At 41.1% G+C, this 22,428-nt stretch overlaps 1 long non-coding RNA gene across 2 annotated transcripts in view; it reads left to right on the top strand.

The window, feature by feature from the left end:
* The window catches only part of LOC118656702, a 72,125-nt gene extending 53,156 nt beyond the window's left edge, over positions 1 to 18,969 (top strand). For both annotated transcript variants that reach the window (XR_004967664.1, XR_004967665.1), the window contains exons 3-4: positions 16,614 to 16,721; positions 18,685 to 18,969. This is a non-coding gene — a long non-coding RNA (uncharacterized LOC118656702). The remainder of the gene's footprint in view (positions 1 to 16,613; positions 16,722 to 18,684) is intronic.
* Positions 18,970 to 22,428: the final 3,459 nt, after the last annotated feature.

Raw genomic sequence — 22,428 nt, 5'->3', positions numbered from 1 at the left:
CTACAATAATGTGTCTGTGTTATTTGTCTTTTCCTTTGTGCTACATACAATAGCTGTCAATCTAGAGAAAGATGCTCTGGGCAGATAGACTGAGATAATTATTTAGCATGGGGCTTAAATAAAAGTGTGTCATTGTAGAATATTTGGACATTTAACTACTTTATAAAAATGCCATATAACCTAAAAATTAACACATATTTCTAAATACTTCAACTAGGCCACAGCAGAAGGGGGGATAGTGAGATACAGATGAGTGAACAAGGTCAACCCAAAGTGCTCACAAAGTACTTTGTTAAAAACATGATAGTACACATCCCATTGTATTAACGGTATTTTCATATCTGTATCCTGAACAAGATTTAGAGCTCTTTGTAGGCAGTTTGGATTTTCATTGTCCATCTGTGCTAAGTGAAGGAGCAAACAAATAAGCCGACTTAGGACAATTTATCACCACGTGGATGTGATGTAAGTTTATGCCTATGAGGTGGAAAGTAACGAGGGAGTAGAGTCTTTCCCAGTGGGCTGGACTGTTCTCTCTGAGAGCACTGGTGCTACTTCTAACTCCCCTGGCACAACATTCGCTCTGCATTGAGGAATAATGCCATGATTTAGTGTACAGCTGTCTCAGCGACCGCTCTCTAGACAAGAATCAGGGCTTTTCATGAATTGCTTGTTTAAAGTCAATTTTATTTTGATTAAAATGAAACATGTAGAGTTTTAAAACCAAATACCAGTAATTGTAAATACCTGTGATAAAGTAAATTACTAATCAAAAATAATTGATTTCCACCAACCCCAACTGATTCTCTCCTTACTGGTCTCACACTACAGGAGATTTTTAATTCTAAACTCAGCAGTGTCAGATTTGGCCAATACCATGTGAATGGAAGTGATATGTGTCACCTCTGAGAAGGGACTTTAGGAGCCATAATGTGGTTCTTCCATCATTCCTTTCCTTCTGCTACAAAATTGGCATTTCCCAGCAAGGGGGCTGCTCCTTCAGCCTTGATCCTATCATGAAGATGCAGAGGAGACACTCATGGTGAACGTGAGTGGGAATCCCATTCATGTTGTTGTCAGCTACTCAGATGTTAGGGTCACTTGTTACTATAGCATAATTTAGCTAAGCTGTCTGATTCAGTGGCTTATAGTTAAAGTGGCCATTAACTTATTGTCAAATCCGGACACTACTGAGAGTTTAAGGAGGTTTTGTGACCAATTTGTGTAAACTGGTTCTCTCCCAGCAGCAAACAGTGGTTGTATGGCCATCTAGTTGTAATGGAAACAGTGATATATGGGGTCATTCGGACTTTGTTTTGACACTCATACCCTCCTTTGTTGGGGCCACTTCGTTGGAGCCTGGAATGCATGAATTTCTTTTTCTTGACTGACTTGTTTGCTGAAGCATATCTTCTAAAAGGATGCATGGGGACATTCGTTTTAAAAAAAGCCTTTTGTGTCTAAACTGTCTCAATTTTATCTTCGCACTTGCTTGGAACAGAATTTTAAGTAGAAAAAATATTTTTTCCTTAGGTTTTGAAGCATTACTCCACTGTCTTTTAGCTTTCAGTGTTGCTCTTGTGCAATTTGATGCCACTCACACTCTCATTCTTTTGTATTGGCAGACTTTCTCTCTCTGGAAGCTTTTAGGATCTTCTCATTATCCCTGGCATTTTGAAGTTTTGTAATGATGCATATTTTTTTATTGCTCTAGTCACTTTGTTGACTTTCAGATATAGACTCTTTCCTTTCAGTTCTGGGAAAATGTATTAGTTTTCTGAACTATTTCTCCCCACCAACCTCCCTGTTCTCTTAATTTAAGTACTACTGTTATTCATTGGTTATCCCAGATCAAATCTAGAGGGATTTTTCTTTTTAAACTCTCTTTACTTTACTTCTGATTCTGTAGTTTTTTATTGTTTTACTTTCTTGGTGATGTTTTCTGTTTTAACGTTCAACCATTTGATTGATTTTTTAATTTTCATTTTGGATGATTTATGATGGTTTCTTTTCCTCTTATCATTGTATGGTTTCCTCATATTTTATGAATGCAGTATCTATTCTTTTCTCACTGAGGATATTGTTTATCATGTATTTGAAGTTTTCTCTGCTTTTGCTTTGTTTCTATCTCTTTATGGCTTTGTACATCTGTTTTCTTTATCTTTTTATTTTATTTAATTTATTTTTTTTAAATATATTTTTATTGATTTTTACAGAGAGAAAGGGAGAGGGATAGAGAGTTAGAAACATTGATGAGAGAGAAACATCGATCAGCTGCCTCCTGCACACTCCCTACTGGGGATGTGCCCGCAACCAAGGTACATGCCCTTGACCGGAATCGAATCTGGGACCCTTGAATCTGCAGGCCGACGCTCTATCCACTGAGCCAAACCAGTTAGGGCTTTATCTTTTTATTTTAGTTTGGAGGCAGGTTTAGCATGAAAGAGTTAACGTGGCAGAGCTGGGTTGCCTAAACCCTGCACATTTCATAGAAAGGCCTTTTTTCAGGTCTGGCCCTTGGCTGACTCCTGGAAGATAAATTCTGAGCCCTTGGAATATTCTGCCTGATACGGTTGATTTTGTATGCCTGAGGCCTTGGGCCACACTATACCAGTGTGATCTCATAGTTTATGCTAACAGTGTGATTTATGATGAAAGCCTGGTTTTGCTCTGGGGAGAGACGCTGAAACCTGAGTAGCTGAGGTTAGTCATAAAGGTCCTGCTTGCCTCCATGACTGACCCCTAATAAAAACCCTGGACACCAAGGCTCAGGTGAGCTTCCCTTGTTGGCAATAGTTAATGTATGTCATATGTTATTGCTGGGAGAGTTAAATGCATCTCTCTGTGACTGTACTGGGAGGGGACACATAGAAGGGAACATATATTTGTTTTTTCTTGGACTTTGCTCCATGTAGCTTTTCCCTTTGCTGACTCTAATCTGTGTCCTTTTATTGTAGTAAAATATAACCATGGGTACATCAGCTTTTCTAGTCTTGTGAGTCCTTCTAATGAATCATTAAACCTGAGGGTGATGTTGGAAACCCCCAACACAAAGGTAATTCTTTTTTTTAAAAAAATATATTTTATTGATTTTTTACAGAGAGGAAGGGAGAGGGATAGAGAGTTAGAAACATCAATGAGAGAGAAACATTGATCAGCTGCCTCCTGCACATCCCCTACTGGGGATGTGCCCACAACCAAGGTACATGCCTTGACTGGAATCGAACCCGGGACCCTTCAGTCCGCAGGCCTGAAGAGGGAGATTCCCTACAGATGGGAGAGGAGAAGCAAATATAAACCTTTTCCCCAAGGAATGCTGGCGATCATCAGATACTGGACAAGGCAAGGAGCGGCCTTTCCTAGAATCTCCAGACGCCCTGCTGACATCTTGATTTCTGCCCAGTGATAGTGATTTCAAATTTCTAGCCTCTAGAATTTTGAGAGAATTAATTTATTTTAAGTCACCAAGTTTATGGTAATTTGCTACCATAAATAACAACTTCAGGAAACTAATACAAGCATTTAAAAAAATCTTTCCTTGTCACTTTAGTGGGGTTTTGTGGGGTAAATGCATGTGGTCTGTATGCCAGGTGTAACCAGAAGCTTTTCAATGAAACTGCCATAAAGATGAGGCAAGGAGGGGAGAATGGAAATTCTGCCAGAATATGCATTCTTCTGATGCTTTAGTGTGATTTCCCTGGGGGGGTAGGGGGGGAGGGGAGTTGTTTCTAGATTTCAGTCACTTAAGGAAGTATCATCCAAATGGCTGTAACTTCTCTGGGGTATTTAGAAATAGCCAATGACAAGCATGACATTTTTAAAAAAAATATATTTTTATTGATGTCAGAGAGGAAGGGAGAGGGAAAGAGAGATAGAAACATCAATGATGAGAGATAATCATTGATTGGCTGCCTCCTGCATACCCCCCACTGGGGATCAAGCCCACAACCTGGGCATATGCCCTGACCAGGAATCGAACCGGCGACCTCTTGGTTCCTGGGTCGATGCTCAACCGCTGAGCTACACCCGGCTGGGCAAGCATGACATTTTGATCCAGCCCTCAAACTTGAGAGAGTTTGGACTATCAGCAGGTTGGGAGTGGGTGCGGAGGGATGGGTTATAGTCCACAATTTTCACCATTGCCCTGGTGTAGGGACTTCTACAGCCATCCATTTGAGCTGCAGGGTTTCTTCCTATATGATTGTCCTGTGAGCCTTCATGCAGTCTAAATAAAAGAAGAGGGATTGCTGCTTCTCCATCTCTCCCCATGTTTGATGCTAGTGATACTTTCCATGTACGGTGTCTGCATTGAGCCAAAGATGATAGGAAGCTGACAGGAGCAGGGGTCAGGGAAAGTTAGATCCGGAGCAGCACAGGGGAGGCATTCTGAGGCTGGATGCTGGAGGCTGGCCTGGAAGGGATGTCTTCCTTTCACAGTCAGCGAATATGTAGGTAGCACTCGTGAAATGTAAAACACTGCCCAACACTGGCCCTCTTTTTCAGAGGAAAGAGTACCCTTCACCCTGTCCTTGCCCTTATCCAAGTAATCACAATACACAAGAGATTAAAATGCATTAGTAAGGACTTCAGGTTAAGGAATAATTTCCAAACTCCTTGAATTCATGGATGTAACAAGAATTAAAGCTAAAAGTTTAACAGCTAGAATTTACAACATTAAAACCTATAAAAAGACTATTATTCAAATTTTCCTGATACATTATTACAGAAATAAATCTCAGAATTTATAACAAAATCGGGACTCAGATATTTTCTACAAATTAGATTTTTCTTTTCTTCATATGACTAGACTTGCTTGGGAATTTTAGGTGATAGATGTAGATTTTAAAAAATAATGACTAATAAGAGATGACAAATAAAGCCTAAATTGACAGGGTAAGCCAAATAAACAGAATTATGCTAGATAGAAGCAAGAAAATAGCCATTCTTGGCAGCATGCCCTCTGGGCTGTAATGAGGTCTAATGCTGTTGCTTCTGGTACTTCATATGATGCTGGTGGTCAGTGAAAGTTTAAAACACAATCAGAAACGTACTCTGCAGTAATAAATTTTACTTTTGCTGCACATAGACATGAATATACAAATTACTTGCTACTAATTCAAAAAGCCACTTCCCGCAAACAAATAGCTCCCCTTAACCAATATGTCTCAGTTTCTTGACAATATTGAAAGGATGACCTAATATTAAGAACGGCTTAATGGCATTTCTTGAATATTAGATATGCTGATTAAGTGCTCATGATAAAAGTAGGGAAGAAATATTGGAAAATATAGGGTGGAGGAGATCACAGATGATAATGTGTGGAATCATGAGGGTATAAGTTAACAGGTGACTAGAGTACTAAGTACTGGACTTCAAGAATTCAGTTTCTCTCTTCTACTGCCTGCTTTGTTCTAGAAAGATCTTAAGTTTACAGATATTTGTGTGTGTGTGTGTGTGTGTGTGTGTGTGTGTGTGTGTGTGTGAGAGAGAGAGAGAGAGAGAGAGAGAGAGGGAGAGAGAGAGAGAGAAGGAGCAATAGAGAGAGAATGAGAACAAGAGAAAGCAAAATAATATATAATTTTAAAGGAAAAGAGAAGAAAGCAATATAAAGGCATGGATATTAAAATGGAGCAAGAAATGACATTAGTTTAAAAAAAATGCTAACCACAAACATACAGAAAGGCCATCAAGTTTGTATCTGATATTCTAGAAGCTATTCAGAAAAAGAGGTATATGGGATACAAACCTGTTTGTGGCTCTGGAGGTACAAAAGTATCCCTGAGGTTGGGGACAGGCAGGTACTTCCTGAGATCTTAATGGAGCTGGCATTGTGTGGTGTAATAGAGTCCGCCGTGGTTGCAATGATACATTTCTGACGATAGTTGATTATCTAGGTCTCAGTGGCTTCACACCCAACAACAATTCAATCATTCCTACCAGGTAATGTTAAACTACAAACCATATATACAGCTGGATGGAAGAAGCAGAATTTGCTTCTGAGGCTTAAGTGCTTGGACAAAGAACAAGTAGAAAGCTGAGCCTGCCCTGCCTTTGTGGCCTTCTGTGCTTGAGAGTCAAGAAGTGAATAAATACATTTACCTATATGGAAAAGGGAAGGACTTTCTGCATAAAAGTTAGAAAAATGAAAAAGACTACGACTCATTATACACATTTAAGCAGCCTACCACTAGCTCTTTCTTCATTAGTCATATGATTCCAGATGTGGACCTAGATAAAGTAGGTTCTTTTTCATCTGGATGAGTGTGTAGTTCCACAACCACAAGCTGATAGAGTATGGATAAAATACAAAGACGTGTTAACGATCCTCCCTGTCTTCCCTGGATAAGACCTAGTGGGGTCCACCCAGAGCCACCCACATTACACAACTCCAGAAGGTGACAGTTGGATGGAATTTTGTGTGACTGTCAAGTGGCACATGGGGTTGTACTACCTAGAAGTTCTAGGACAGGGGTGGGCAAACTTTTTGACTCGAGGCCCACAATGGGTTCTTAAACTGGACCGGAGGGCCAGAACAAAAGCATGGATGGAGTGTTTGTGTGAACTAATATAAATTCAAAGTAAACATCATTACATAAAAGGGTATGGTCTTTTTTTTCAATAGTTTTATTCATTCCAAACCTGCCGGATCCGGCCCGCGGGCCTTAGTTTGCCCACGGCTGTTCTAGCAGGTCTTTTTGCCAGAGAGTAGATATAAGGGTCAAAGCTTCCCCCCCACTTTGAGCAGGGTGGAGTGCACATTGATATTAGAAGAGAGATGCTGCTGCTTGCTTAGCAGGCTGAGTCCTTTTTTTGTCAAGAGAAGACATTGAACTTCTAGGAGTAGGTAGTAGAGATTCAACAACAGCACAGACCAGGGGCCAACCCAGTTGCTATGGGCTCTGTTGGAGTGATGGTTGTTGGACCCTTCTGTAAATACAATTTTCAAAAATTGGAACTTGCACAAATATAAATCCCTATCAACACGTTCACTCAACTCATCAAATAATGAAGGAACCAGCAGGATGGCAGGCTGATTCTAAGAGCATTTTGAGAAACTTGGACATTTATAGGAAATTTAATAAGAGGATGTTAGAATGAGATTGTTAAGTTAGATCAGAAACTGGTTAATGGCTCAAAAGGCAATAAACTGCAACATTTGGGGATACTTTTTTGCCACCAGATAGAAATCATTTGGATAATTTTTGTAGGATTCCTTTTACAGAATGAATGGGGTGCAGTTCTGACTCTTTTCAGGAGATGCTGAACATCTTAATCACAGCAAAGCTGATTTAAGGTTGGATGCTGTTGGGTTTTTAATATCAGTTTTTATTAATTTTATCTTAAAAGCATACCCAAAGTATTCTGGATAAGAGAGGGATTTCTTAAGCATGTAGTCCCTCATTGACCCAGAATCCACCTCTCGGGCAATGTGATGCAAGTCAGGCCAGATGTCCTACTTGAGTGGCTGGACACTCCATAGATGAGAGGCAGGACAATGACTTTTCTCTGCTTGTAATGGGGAAGGAGGCAGCTGTCCTTCTCCCCTCCAGTAAAGGTCTCCTTGGAAACATAATGGGCATGAATCCTTACTCCAACCCTTCGGTTTATAAATAAAACCTGTCCAGGAGCCAGAATGTGTGTGTGTCTTGGCTTGTACTACCAAGAGATACCTCCAAGTTCTGGGCCTATTCCTTCTTTGAAATGTAAATATCTAGTGAAATAGCCTGCCAGTCTAGGCTGTAACCTTTTGGGGTCTTTTTGGATCAGAGCAATTAGCTCCATCATTAGGGAAATGAATGGTTGCAGGTAATCCTATGACATGTAAAACAATGTTTCTCAGAGACCTGAAAGCAAACTCTTTTTTCTAAGATTTTTCTGTTTTTATATTTTATACTAGAGGCCTGGTGCATGATATTCGTGCACGGGTAGGGTCCCTAGGCCTGGCCAGCCATAAGGGCCTATCTATGGGGCAACTGGTGGGGTGGTGGGGGCCCCCACTGGCACCTGCCTTGGCTGGCCTGGGGCCTGGGAGCTGGGGGCAGCTCCTGCATTGAGCTTCTGCCCCCTGGTGGTCAGTGCGTGTCATAGTGACTGATCGTCCCTGTGTCTTGGGGAGTTAGGGCTTTGCAGGAGCAAATACCATGGCTAGTCATTCTCAAAATATGGTCAGCCTCACTGAGAAATTTTCAGAAGTGCAGACTTTTAGGCATTGAATTACAACAGACTTACTGAATTAGAAACTCCAGAGGTGGGTCCAGCAATCTGTTTAAGGAGTTCTCTAGGTGATTCTGCTGCAGGCTACCGTCTGAGAGCCACTGCTGTGTACCATGCCTCATGACCTAGTTCCAGTATTTCTCTTTATTTCCTACAGCCATCTTTTTGCTCCCTGCCATGCATTGTCAATTCATTATTATTAACCAAGTCTCTCTGCCGCCATGATGAGGTCCACTCTGGCTATAGTAAGTTTGGTAGTAATCTAAAGAGCAAATTCGTATGCGGGAAGCATTCTAGTATAAAGAGAAGGTTATGAGAGTCCAGTTTCTGAAGGGTTTTTTAACAATCAGAACCACTACCTATTTGGGATGTTTTAATATGGACACTTGAGCAGCAGCAGGTGGAGCAAATGACTGAACTTTTTCAGTTTCGTAAAGCAAACAAAATTGGGGAGACCAAATAAATGAATTTCCTGCTGGAAGAGTAACTTTCTAGCAGGATCATCTCATGTAGATCCACCATGCAAAAAACAGACACTCAGAATATTATATATTTTATATTGCATATTGTATCACTAATACCCTTAGGAAACAATGAAGTTCTACTTTTACATGCTTTGTAGATGTTTTCAGGCTTTTAGGAATTCTGGTGTCATCTCTGTTGATACCAGAATTGTTTAAGGTGTTCTGTGGTGTCTGCCTGGTAACTTCACAAAGGTGACATCAGAGTTCCCTCTATCTGAAAACAGTGCATTCTTATACACAAAAGTGGGTTTAATCTTATCACTTAGGACTCTAGGGGCCTAAGAGAAACTACCTATTTGCTCAGGCAAGCTGCCCTTCTGGAAAATTAGTAAATAATATCAGACCATCTAAAATTCCATTTCTAAAATCACTTAGTGAGATTCCCTTCCAGCTTTATGAATCTAAGTAAACAGAACATGTGGGATTGATGACAAACATTTCCAAAATTCTTGTTATGTTTCCATGAACATAAATTTGATTTACTTGGCATTCATGACAAAGATCATAAGCATTAATCCACAACAAAGGAGAAACACATAGAAAGGAAAATATAATCATCAGCATGTGTGTTTCTGTGCTGCAGTGTTAATGTTGATCCAAGAGCGAACGTGCATAAGAAAAAAAAGAAGCCTAAATTTAGATAACACTGTCACTTAAAATTAAACAGGGGAATAATCCAGGTTAGTATAAATACTAACACACAAACCATAAATGCTTCAGAAATAAAGAATGTTTCCTTGTTTCTTGTGGTACATGAGTATCACCTAATTTCATAAAGCAGAATTGTTTTTATGGACTGCTGAATTATTCCTTGCAGTACTATACTCTTTGTTGCTTCTGAGATTGGGTAGGAAGGAGCAGTCATTACTTTAAAAATTGCCAGTGTTTATCCAGGATTCCGTGGCCATTTTGTTGAAGCTTTCAGAAGACTTTCCATATAGGCAAAGTACACAAATCTTTTTTTCCCTTTCCCCATTGATGGCTTGCTTTAGGGAGAGTTATTATTAATTTTTTTTTAAAAAAAAGCTTTAATGTTTTAAAATTTTATTTTTCAATTATAGTTTACATTCATTATTATTCTGTATTAGTTTCAGGTGTACAGATAGTGGTTAGACAATCATATACTTTACAGTGTTCCCCCTGGTATTTACAGTATCCACTTGGCACCATACACAGCTATTACAATATTATTGACTATTTTCCCTATGCTGTACTTCCCATCCCTGTGACTATTTTGTAACTACCAATCTGTACTTCTTAATCCCTTCAGCTTTATCACCTAAGTTCCCCCAACCCTCTCCCCTCTGGCAATCATCAGTTTGTTCTCTGTATCCATGAGTCTGTTTCCGTTTTGTTAGTTCATTTATTTTGTTCTTTAGATTCCACATATAAGTGAACTCATGTGGTATTTGTCTTTCTTTGTCTGACTTATTTCATCATATTCTCTAGGTAAGTGGTCGGCAAACTGCGGCTCTTTGGCCCCTTGAGTGTGGCCACGAAGTTTCAACACACTGTACGTGTGCGCCCGCCCACACGTGGTATTTTGTGGAAGAGCCACACTCAAGGGGCTGCAGTTTGCCAACCACTGCTCTAGGTCCATCCATGATGTCCAAATGGTAAGATTTTCTTCTTAAAAAAGGCTTCCTTTAGAGCAGTGGTTCTCAACCTTCCTAATGCCACCACCCTTTAATACAGTTCCTCATGTTGTGGGGACCCCCAACCATAAAATTATTTTCGTTGCTACTTCATAACTGTAATTTTGCTACTGTTATGAATCGTAATGCAAATATCTGATATGCAGGATGTATTTTCATTGTTACAAATTGAACATAATTAAAGCATAGTGATTAATCACAAAAACAGTATGTAATTATATACAGTGGGGCCTTGATTTACGAGTTTAATTCGTTCTGTGACGGAGCTTGTAACTCAAATTACTTGTATGTCAAATCAAAAAGTGAACGAGTGAGACGCGTGATGCTGGGCTGATGTTGTGGCGTTCACTGTGACGTTCGCTGCGTCAGCTAGTGGTGGGGTATCTGAAGCTGGCTCGTAACCCGAATTTTAGCTCGCAACTCAAAGCAAAAAATCAGCCGAGAGACAGCTCGTATCTTGAAAAACTCGTTAGTCGGGACACTCGTAAGTCAAGGCCCCACTGTATGTGTTTTCCATGGTCTTAGGCGACCCCTGTGGAAGGGTCGTTTGACCCCCAGGTTGAGAACGGCTGCTTTAGAGGGAACTTCTTTATGTGACGGCTCAGGCAGCTCTCATTTATCCTATCCACTTTCCAATCCTGGTATTCGTTGTCCTTTGATTTGAGACTGTTTGAAACACCAAGTCATGTAGAATCACGTTAGCCTCTTAGTTTAAGGGAACTTTTTGGTTTGGCTTCATAGGCCCACAGTATCAGAGAAGAATAAATGCTGGGACATTCTCTGCTGAACTCCGGGAAGGAGAATTAGTCTGGCCATATATCCTTCAAGAGAAAATCAATTAGAAACATACTGTGTACTGTATACTATGATCTTGCTGTGTTGGGTATGCTTACTGTGGCATGATGCTTTACCTCAGTGGTCAGCAAATTGCAGCTTTGCAAACCGCGGCTCCCGAGCCACATGTGGCTCTTTGACCCCTTCAGTGTGGCTCTTCCACAAAATACCGGCTCTTCCACAAAATACCAACTTCTGCGCATGGGCCACGAAGTTTCAATCGCAGTGTACGTGTGCGCCCGAATGTGGCATTTTGTGGAAGAGCCACACTGAAGGGGCCAAAGAGCTGCATGTGACTCACGAGCCGCGGTTTGCCGACCACGGCTCTACCTAAATGCAAATTCATCCACACTATCTCCAAAAGGGGAGGCAGAACAAGTGCCTTTTCGATTGTGTATGTGTAATTGCTGTGGTGTGACGTTCTCCCTGTTCATTCCAACCTGGCCCGTGTGTGGACCTAGGGCTCTGGAGTTCTCTCTTGAAGGTCTCCTTTTTTAACCAACCCTGGAATCCTTTCTTGTCCAACGGTGCTGTGACATGTTTTGTGTGTGTGTGTGTGTGTGTGTGTGTGTGTGTGCATTTTCTCTTTCCATGATATGATTCTGGCTGAGGATTCAGATGCAGTTCTTCTAACATTCCTTTGCTTTCTGTACACAAAGACAGAACACAGAATTTTTATTTTATTTTAGTGGTTTAACAATTAATCATCATGAGGAGGAAAGAAATAAATATGAGCAAACTCCAGGCAGTTAAGAGTGTTGAAAAAATAAGTTTCTTGCTTCCTTCAGGTCCTTTCATAATACTTTACTTCCCCCATTGCCTACCTTGAAAACCAATTCCATAATGGCAGAAGTATCTATGGGGTGGACAAAGGTAGGTTTATAGTTGTGAGTACGCAAAACAGTTTATTCTTGTATTATTTATTAATTATTGTATTATTTTCCATATGGACAGCTGTAAACCTATTTTTGGCAACCCCTTATACATCTTAACATAGCAAAGGAATAAAAGAGGTTGGCTATGGAGTACATTTTCCTAAAAACTTCAGCCAAAGGGTAGAAGGAATTATAAAATTGATTTCTAAAAATTAAGAAATCCATGGAGTAGGATTTCTTAATTAAAACAGAACCTTGAAAATAGAAAACAAAATCTATTTCTTACCGACACAGAGTAGAACATAACCTTCTCTTGTAGTTAAAATAAAGGGCTGACGTGATGACTGAGGATATCTTTGTAGATTTCAGTACCATCATAACTAAGACCTACAAGTACCACATTCTGTGTTGCCTAAGAAAACCCAGATGGTCATTGTCCTGTCTGCTCCATTTCTTTTGACTTGTGTAATCTGTGTACCGGTGTGTATAATTATCTGTCCCTCCTTTCCAGCTGATACAGTTTCAGTAATGTCTGCAAATAGGTTTCTCTGTGACTGCGTGGCACTGAGCAATATGTCCCACATCTAATATTGTGCTCTTCCTTAGAAGAAAACTAATAATGCTAACTGTAAAGTTAACTATAGCACAGTAAACCATCCAATTTTATGGTTCTAAGTTTTTATTCTTGGCAGTAGAGGTAGGCTTGGTAGTTAATTTTACATCAGGCTGCAACCCAACAGTTTGTATCTGACAGCTTTAAACAGAGAAAATGAATATTTTTAAAACAGCCCGGCAACTATTGCTATGAATCACATAATTGGGGACTGCCAGTGGATAGTGAGTAAAATCTACTCTGTTCTGTAATTCTGTTGCAACTATCTGCTCCTGCCGTGGAAAGAAGAGTGGACATTAAATCAAGACCACATTTTCTTTAGCTCCGAGGCTGCCTGTGCGAACTATTCCTCACTCGAGGATACACTGAAGCAGGGGGAAGTTCTTGCACTAAGCTTTTCTCCGTTTTCCTAAAGTGCCAGGTAGCCCAGGATGGTGAAGCAGGAGGAGGCAGAGAAGACCCAAGTTTGACTTCCTGTCTTGGGCATAATAATAGAACCTACCTCAGGGTATTGTTGGGACCGAGTGAGAAATGCCTGTGAATCTCTCAGTACAGCGTTGGTGGAGACCACTCAATACATGTTATCTATAACCACTGTTATCATCAGCTGTGTCCTTGGGCAATTGACTGAGTCTCAGTGTCTTCATCTGTAAGATTTAGAACATATGAATTCTTGTTTTATCATTGTTAGGTTGTAAGTACAAAGAGCACACACTGAGTGTGGGTACAGAGCCAGCCTTCACTATCAGTCCATTTTCTGTCCTCAAGAGTTCCAAAGACTGTAATTCTTCGGTGCTGGATCCAGAAATGTTACCACGTATGCATTTCATTGGTAGGATCCAGCAGGAAGCAACTTTATTGCATTACTTAATTTTACCTTGTCCTTGAGCCCTTTCTGTCTGATCTTCCTTATCCACCCCAGGAAACTAGCTTGGGCAGATCTCACAGTTTTTCTAGTCACATTCAGGAATTAGAGAGTCTCATTTTCAGACATTGGAAAGTTCAGTCTCATCTAAATCTGTCTATTTCTTACCCAGTTAAAAACTTTCCCCCTTTGCAGCTTGCTCCTGATTGAGGCTTGGAAACCCACAGTAGGCAAGAGGAGTCCAATTTGCCCATTGATGACACCTACTGGGTGCCTATCTTTTCATCCCTGTCCTCAAGGCTGTTTCTGATTCTTACAGGATGAGCGTGGGGAAGAGAGCGGAGAGGGAATGGGACACGGGAGTCTAAGCCGACCAAGCTGGTGTTGCTGTTCCTACATGGCAGCTACCCCAATGCTCTTCCCCTCACCGGCCGCTCTGGCGAGAGGAAGCTTCACCCAAGGGAACTTCCCACCTGCAGCTCTCTGATGCAGGTGGTTTCCCTGCTGATGCCTTCGGACTTCCCCTGGGGTCCAGGCCCTGCGGAGCTGGCTCCCTGCAGGCAGGGCTGTGCCTGCCATTGGTCGATGTGTGTCCGCTCCCAACAGGGGCTCTCTCACCCTGAGCCAGGGCCAACTGATGTCAGGAGAGAGCTGTAAACCCCGCTCTGTGAGCCCTGGTTCCAGGGAAAATAATCAGGTTTTCCTAGGACTTCCGTTCCCCAGGATCTGCTGCAGCCTGTGTGGAGCCCTTGGAGCCTCTGGATCTGGCTAATGCCCTCTCTCCCCCCTCTCAGGGGGAGGGAAGCGGTACATCAGTGGGCGAGAGGTGGGTATAGAGCCAGTGTGATGGCGAGCTCAGTGTAAACGGTGTGACTGCTTAGTTTAGATAGTTCTTGCTCTCTTTTTAAAAATTAATTTCCGAGAGGAAGGGAGAGAGAGGAGAGAGAGAGAAACTCCATGTCGAGAATCATTGATTAGCTGCTTCCTTCATGCCCCACATTGGGGATGGAGCCCATAACCCCGACCTGTGCCGTGTCGGGAGTCGAACAGTGACCTCCTGGTTACTGGGCTGACGCTCCACCTGAGCCACAGCCGCCGGGCTAGAGCGCTGTTCTCTCAACACCCAGGGTCTTTGGCTCTGAGTTCTCGGCGGAGACTTCCAGGCAACAGGAAAGATGCGCTTACTATCTTGTTTCAAAGGGGGCTGGCAGGCTGCGGCCTCTCGTCCCCCCCTCCCTCTCGGGGCGTCCTCCCCCTGTGCCAGCGCCAGGCAGCCAGGCCCGCCTTTCCCGACACGGAGCGCGGGGCTGCGCTCGGCCTACCCTGCCGCCACCCCGCCGCCCGGCCCCGCGGGTGGTGTCTGTGCTCCCGCTTCACATCCGGGACTCCGCTCAGCCCAGGTGGCGGCCGGGCTGCCCACGCATGTCCCAGGAGGCCGAGTTGTGCGGAGGTGGGGTCCACGCCTTTGCGGAGGAGCCACCCTCTGACCCCGAAGGAAGAGGAAGTTGTGCTTGGACCGTGACCCCGTTGACCCCAGGGGCACAGGTCAAACTAGAGTGAGCAGGGGTCCCCTTGGAACCGGTGCCCCCGTCGGTCACGTGGTCTGTTGCCCCTCCCTCCGACCGGGATGCCGCCGCTCACCGCTCACCAGCTGCCATCTTTCCATTGGGCTTTATTTCCATCGTGTCCCGCGCTCTGACTCTGACGCATCCCTCGGCCTCGCGTGCGGGAAGGGGGAGCCAGCGTGGCCGGTGCGCGCGGAGGCTGGGCTGGTGCCGTCAGTCTCCGGAGCCACCTGCGGGCGGGTCTTCCTCCAGGAATCCATCAGGTGTGTCCAGTGAGCAGGACATGTGTAAGATGGTTTTCAAGGTGCATTGTTTCTAAAAGGTCATACTTAACAAAGGTCAACCCAGAATATTTGTTAGCGTGACCGTCATTATTAATAACTTCTGGGGTTGTTTTTTAAAAAATGTATTTTCATTGAGCCCGGCCGGCCTGGCGCAGGGGTTGACCGTGGATCTGTGAGCCGGGAGATCACAGTTCAAGGATCACATGATTCTCTCTCATCTTTGATGTTTCTATCTCTTTCCCTCTCCCTTCCTCTCTCTGAAATCAATAAAAATATATTTTGTTTTTATTTTTTTAATGTGTTTTTATTGATTTCAGAGAGGGAGAGATAGAAACATCAATGATTAGAGAATTACCAAGCAGATGCCTCCTGCACACCCCACACTGGGGATCGAGCCCGAAACCCAGGCATGTGCCCTGACCGGGAATTGAACCAGGACCTCCTGGTTCATAGGCCGATGCTCAACCACTGAGCCACACAGGTCAGGCTTAGTAACTTGTTTTTACACCAAATTTTCACATCGTGTCCTCGAGGTGGCTCCGTGTGGGGACAGCCATGGGTTCCCCTGGTGCTCTCATTTCCTATGCAGGCTCCTCTGAAGTGTCTTAACCAACTTTGCATTGAATGTGGTTCTTTCAAAAGGTCCTTTGTTAAATGAAAAGAGCAAGATATGAAATTGTGTAGATAGAGTGATAACCAACTAGGTTTTTTTTGTTTTTTTTTAAATATATGGACAACTTGGAGATATTTTCTGACATGAACATATTTTTTTAAACACTTTAACATTCTCTGCTATTCACCTCTTGGAAAGAATAGATTTTTGTTGCCTTCAGATATTACAATAAAATGGTTCTTTATGAAACACCCAATTTATATAACTTTTGAGAGCTAGCTCTGGTTAAAAAATAAGTGAAGGAGTCTGTGGCCTCCACTAAGCTCAGCTCAGGCATGTGTCGGGCAGCGGGTGTTCAGCGATGCCTGAGGCCCTTCCTCGGGTTCTCCTGGGCCTCCTGCATCCTTTTGCTGTGTCTTCTGCTAACTCGCCATGCCCGCTCCTGCCTTAGCTCCCACCCGGATGTGATGGGACTCGGTGACGGTGATAATGTCCCGTCTTTGCTGAGAATCCGGGTAAAACATCTGCAAACATGAAAAGATGCTGAGTGGCTATGACGTCTCTCTCACAGGCACGGTGTCCATCGTCTACTTGACTTTCCTCATCACCTTGAAGGCTGCTCGTTTGGGGTTTCACTTGGAATTTCATTGGTTTATGCCAACAGAGTTTTTTGTACCAGGTGAGCTTTTCTAAAATAAAGAATTGATAACGGGGAAAAAAAAAGTAAAAATAAAATAAAATCTTGTTTCATTTATAACAAGCATGTCAAACTCACGGCCAGCAGCCCACAACGAATATTTTTGCGGCCCAGCCAATATAGCGGTATGTACCAAGAAACATTTTAACAAAAATTTTGTAACTTAATTTTTACAATATCCTGTTATACATAATTATTAATAATGAACTACATTTGCTAATGACTGATTACTATAATCGTATTGCATTCATTTCCCTTACGCGCCTTATGCACAGGCGAATTATTTCTCCCCACTAATACTAGCAGCGAATATTTTAGCAACCAATGGCCATGTCATTAGTCTTGGACCGACTTGTTTGGTGTGTGCAACAGGAAATATTTTGCTTTTGGAGAACAAGAAAAATAGGTTTATTTGCATTACACTTATTTTGTGCAGTTATTCAGTGTTTGGTAAGTTAACATTCAAGAAAAAATATTAATTTTTATTAAAATGTTCTATGATTTTGTTAATGATTACTCATTTATTTCAGCCCTTTGTATTCAGCATGTCTCTATCAAAATAAACCTATGTTGCTATGAAAATTGAAGCTTTTGTTTTTTTGCAGCCCACATAAATTTAAACCTTGTTTATTTGGCCCATGTTAGTCTTTGAGTTTGACATGCTTGATTTAGAACAAACTCAGTTTTATTCCATTTTTATCAGAGGGGGTTAAAAGCCCTACCTACACATCATCCCCAAATTTCGAAGACATGAGTAAAAAAGGTGATTATTCCAGTCACAATAATATAAATCCATATATATCTTAAATCTTTTAAACTATACATTCTAGTTTTTAATCAGAGTTCATTTAAATATAGCTAATTATTTGACCAAGGCTAGAGAAGTAAATAAAGTTACAGGTATTTGAAAATGAAAGGCAAATTGAAAAACCCCAATTATTAATTTATGTAGATTATCTATAAAATTGTTTTTATCCATCTATTTATTTCTATGCTTATTTATGTGTATAGCTAACTATGTCATAAACTTTATTCTATATTCGAAATTATAATACTAAGCCCCAACTCATCTTTGCTGTCCATAATGATGGCACCAAAAAGATCTTTCATCTATATCATGGTCAAGCATATGTGTTAGTGAAAACAGGTTGGAGTTGTAACAGATCACTCAAATCTCAGTGGCTTAAAACAAGACTACACTAGTGAGATCCAGTAGCAGATCTCTGCCCTTCACAGTCATTCAGAGACCCAGGATGAATAATGAACCACCAGCCCTGGATGGCAGCTCAGTGGTTAGAGTGTTGGGCCATGCACAGAAAGGTTGAATGTTCCTTTCCTGGTCAAGGGCATGTACTTGGGTTGCAAGTTCAATCTCCGACCCCAGTTGGGGAACATGTAGGAGGTAACCAATTGATGTGTCTCTCTCACACAGATGTTTCTCTCTCTCTCTCTCTTCCTCTCCCTCCCTTACTTTCACTCTCTAAAAAAAAGTTAATGGGAAAATATACCCTTGGGTAAGGATTAATCAAAACACACAAAAAATAAAACAACACCACCATCTCATGACACTGCCATTTTATAATGTGTTTATATGATAAAAACAGCACGTGGAGAGATCTGTAGGGTCTCATGCCAGCAATTAAATATTTCTGCCGGGAACAGGCATCCAGCACTTCCACTCATAAAACTGACCGGAATTAGCATTAGGCCCTGCCCAATCACAAGTGTGCCTCGAGGCGCAGTCTGCTGTGTGCAGGAGGAAGACCTGAATATTAGCACTGATAATGTCCACTATGGTATGTTTTTGTCCTAAATTGAATGAGATCAAGACATCTTTTGAATTAAGATCCTTTCTTCTTTGTACATTCTCAGATGATACTCAGCCATGATCTGCCTCTAATGTTAACCCTTGAACACCTGGTACCGGTATTTCTTTCTTTCCCAGGTCAGCTGTGGTGGTGTTTTAATCACAGACAACCCCTCATTTTGCATTTTGGACCTGTATAAGATGATCTCATACTTCACTTAAAGATCAATCTAGAAGCAGACTGCAAAAGACAAAGACTACTTTCTTCTAAATGCATAAATGAGGTTTGGCTTGAAGTGACTGTGAATTACAGTTGTCTAGCAGCTATGAGAGATGTCATCCAGGAGATGAGAAGGGAATAACGAGGCAAGCTGTTGCCTTTCTTCACGGAGGACACTCAGGGACACCCAAGGTATGCACATGTCCATCCAACACACACATTCCTAAATTAATTCCAAGTTACTGAAGCTAGTTTGGTGTTGACTTCAGTTTCTGTGTGTCATCTCTATGCTTATCAGTGGGAAGAAAATAATTCTGCAGGGAACTCTGACATAATTGTCTTTCAATAATTTATATATTGATTGGGAGAATTAGTTACTAACATATATTTTCCAAGTTCCTTTCACCATTTTTATCTGTGAACATATAAATATGTAGAGGCATACAAATGAACAGGTATACATTGTTTATTGTGTAGAAGTCAACACTAAACCGAATTTTTATGCTACTGAACCAATGCTAGGAAAGAGTCAAAAATTTTAGTTCAAGAAGTGAAAACCCTCCTCTTCACTCTGCAGAGCAAGGATAATAATTCCTAGGAGACCTTTTGCTGATAAGACATTTCCAAAGTATTAATAAGGAGCAGGCCTGTCCAAGCAAGTTCTTTGATTTTCAGATTTATTGGAAACAGCACAAACAATCTTGATATAAACAACTTTCTGTTCCTTCCCCAACATGTCCATCCAACACACACATTCCTAAATTAATTCTTAGATTGCTGACTTGGCAAAGCACAATCATTTGCATTCCTTTCAGATCATTATTTATATAACTCAGTGCTAGCTTTCCAACATTTCTTGCCTAGTGGCTCTTAAAATCAACAATCTGAGCCCTTTGGGGAGATAGTGTCAGTGTTAGGTGTTAAGGGGTAAAGCTTTGATGGAGACCATTTCCTACTCCTCTGTTTGCAGTGCAGGAACAGAGGGGATGAAATGGTCACAACTAGGATGGAAATCAGAAATTTTACCAATACGGGCTCTAGATATTCACTCAGTGGGGAAAGGTGGCAAAGAAATCAACTAAGAAGAAATGCTCTCTTTCTAAGCTTGCTTGGATTTTCATTTTACTTTGAAATATTTGATTATGTCAAAAGTAATATATTCTTGTTATTAAAAATTAAATGCTGCCCAAATAAATACAGTAAGGCAACATTCCCATATTATCTCACCACCCTCCAGAAGTAACTGTCTGTGTATATTCTTCAAGTTTATTTAAAAAATTTTATGGGATTCTCCTTCTCCCTCCTCTTCCTTCTTATACTTTCTCCCATTTCCTTCCTTTCTTCCTCTTCCCCCTCTTTATCTTTTTCCTCCCCTTCCTTCTCGTCTTCTTATTCCTCTTCCCTGTCTCCTTCATTCTCATCCCCCTACACCTCTTCTGATTCTGTTCTCTAAATTAGTATATGTGATATTGCTGGGTCAAAGGTTCTGACCTTTTAAATTTTTAGTGGATTTCCAATAAATATTTTGTCAATATATTATTAGTTTCTTTGCCAAATAAAGTATTTATTAAGCTACACCTCTCCAGACACTTTCCAATACTGGCTAGCATCCATCATTAATCTTTGATAATCCTGTTTTGTTTTTGTTTTTGTTTTTTTAAATTAAATCTTTATTGTTCAGATGATTACAGTTGTTCCTCTTTTTTTCCCCCCATAGCTCTCCTCCACCCAGTTCCCACCTCACCCTCTGCCTTTACCCCTCCCACTGTCCTCATCCATAGGTGTACAATTTTTGTCCAGTTTCTTCCAGCACCCCCACACCCCTTTCCCCCCAAGAATTGTCAGTCCACTCCCTTCCCATGCCCCTGTTTCTATTATATTCACCAGTTTACTCTGTTCATCAGATTTTTTATTCACTTGATTTTTAAATTCACTTGTTGATAGATATGTATTTGCTGTTCATAATTTTTATCTTTACCTTTTTCTTCCTCTTCTTAAAGAATACCTTTCAGCATTTCATATAATGCTGGTTTGGTGGTGATGAACTCCTTTAGCTTTTTCTTATCTGTGAAGCTCTTTATCTGACCTTCAATTCTGAATGATAGCTCTGCTAGATAAAGTAATCTTTTTTTTTTTTTGTCATAAATGACATTTTATTTTTTCTATAGCTGAGTAATATTCCATGGTATAAAGATGTAGCACATCTTTATATATTCATTTACTATGAACATCTTGGTTACTTTCATATCTTGTTTTTTTTTAATTAAATCTTTATTGTTCAGCTTATTACAGTTGTTCCTCTTTTTTCCCCCCATAGCTCCCCTCTACCGGGTTCCCAACCCACCCTCCCCCCTCACCCCCCCCACTGTCCTCATCCATAGGTGCACGATTATTGTCCAGTCTCTTCCCGCATCCCCCACACCCCTCCCCCCCCCCCAAGAATAGTCAGTCCACTCCCTTTCTATGCCCCTGATTCTATTATAATCACCAGTTTATTCTGTTCATCAGATTTTTTATTCACTTGATTTTTAGATTCACTTGTTGATAGATATGTATTTGTTGTTCATAATTTGTATCTTTACCTTTTTCTTCTTCTTCCTCTTCTTAAAGGATACCTTTCAGCATTTCATATAATACTGGTTTGGTGGTGATGAACTCCTTTAGCTTTTCCTTATCTGTGAAGCTCTTTATCTGACCATCAATTCTGAATGATAGTTTTGCTGGCTAAAGTAATCTTGGTTGTAGGTTCTTGGCATTCATCACTTTGAATATTTCTTGCCACTCCCTTCTGGCCTGCATAGTTTCTGTTGAGAAATCAGCTGACAGTCGTATGGGTACTCCCTTGTAGGTAACTGACTGTTTTTCTCTTGCTGCTTTTAACACATTGTTTGCGGGTAGTTTTTATCGTGCGCTAACAGGTGGCGCGGGCCATTTTTGCTAATTTTTTGCGCAGATGGCAATGTCAGTAAAATTACGATAACTTTAGTTTACATATTTATACGTTACCCGCATTCTACCGCTAGTCTATAAAAAACGTATTAGTACATGTCCCGCGCTCTACTACACTGGTAGAACGTATAAATACGTAAAATGTATAAATACATTTCCCGCATATAATGTGTTAAGATTCTCTCTTTGTCTTTTGCTCTTGGCATTTTAATTATGATGTGTCTTGGTGTGGTCCTCTTTGGATTCCTTTTGTTGGGGGTTCTCTGTGCATCCTGGACTTGTAAGTCTATCTCTCTCACCAGGTAGGGGAAGTTTTCTGTCATTATTTCTTCAAATAGGTTTTCAATATCTTGCTCTCTCTCTTTTTCTGGCACCCCTATAATTCGGATGTTGGTACGCTTGAAGTTGTCCCAGAGGCTCATTACACTATCTTCATATTTTTGGATTCTTTTTTCTTTTTGCTTTTCTGGTTGGGTATTTTTTGCTTCTTCGTATTTCAAATCTTTGACTTGATTCTTGGGATCCTCTTGTCTGCTGTTGGATCTCTGTATATTATTCTTTATTTCAGTCAGTGTATGCTTAATTTCTAGTTGGTCTTTTTTTCATATCCTCCAGGGTCTCACTAAATTTATCGGCGGTTTCTAGAAAATTCTTGAAAAACCTTATAAACGTGGTCTTGAACTCTATATCCAGTCATTTGCTTTCCTCCATTT

This window comes from Myotis myotis, unplaced genomic scaffold (genome assembly GCF_014108235.1).
Source record: "Myotis myotis isolate mMyoMyo1 unplaced genomic scaffold, mMyoMyo1.p scaffold_m19_p_5, whole genome shotgun sequence".
Classification (NCBI taxonomy): Eukaryota; Metazoa; Chordata; class Mammalia; order Chiroptera; family Vespertilionidae; genus Myotis; species Myotis myotis.
The sequence above is the reverse complement of the archived record's forward strand: the minus strand, read 5'-3'. Positions and strand labels throughout refer to the sequence as shown.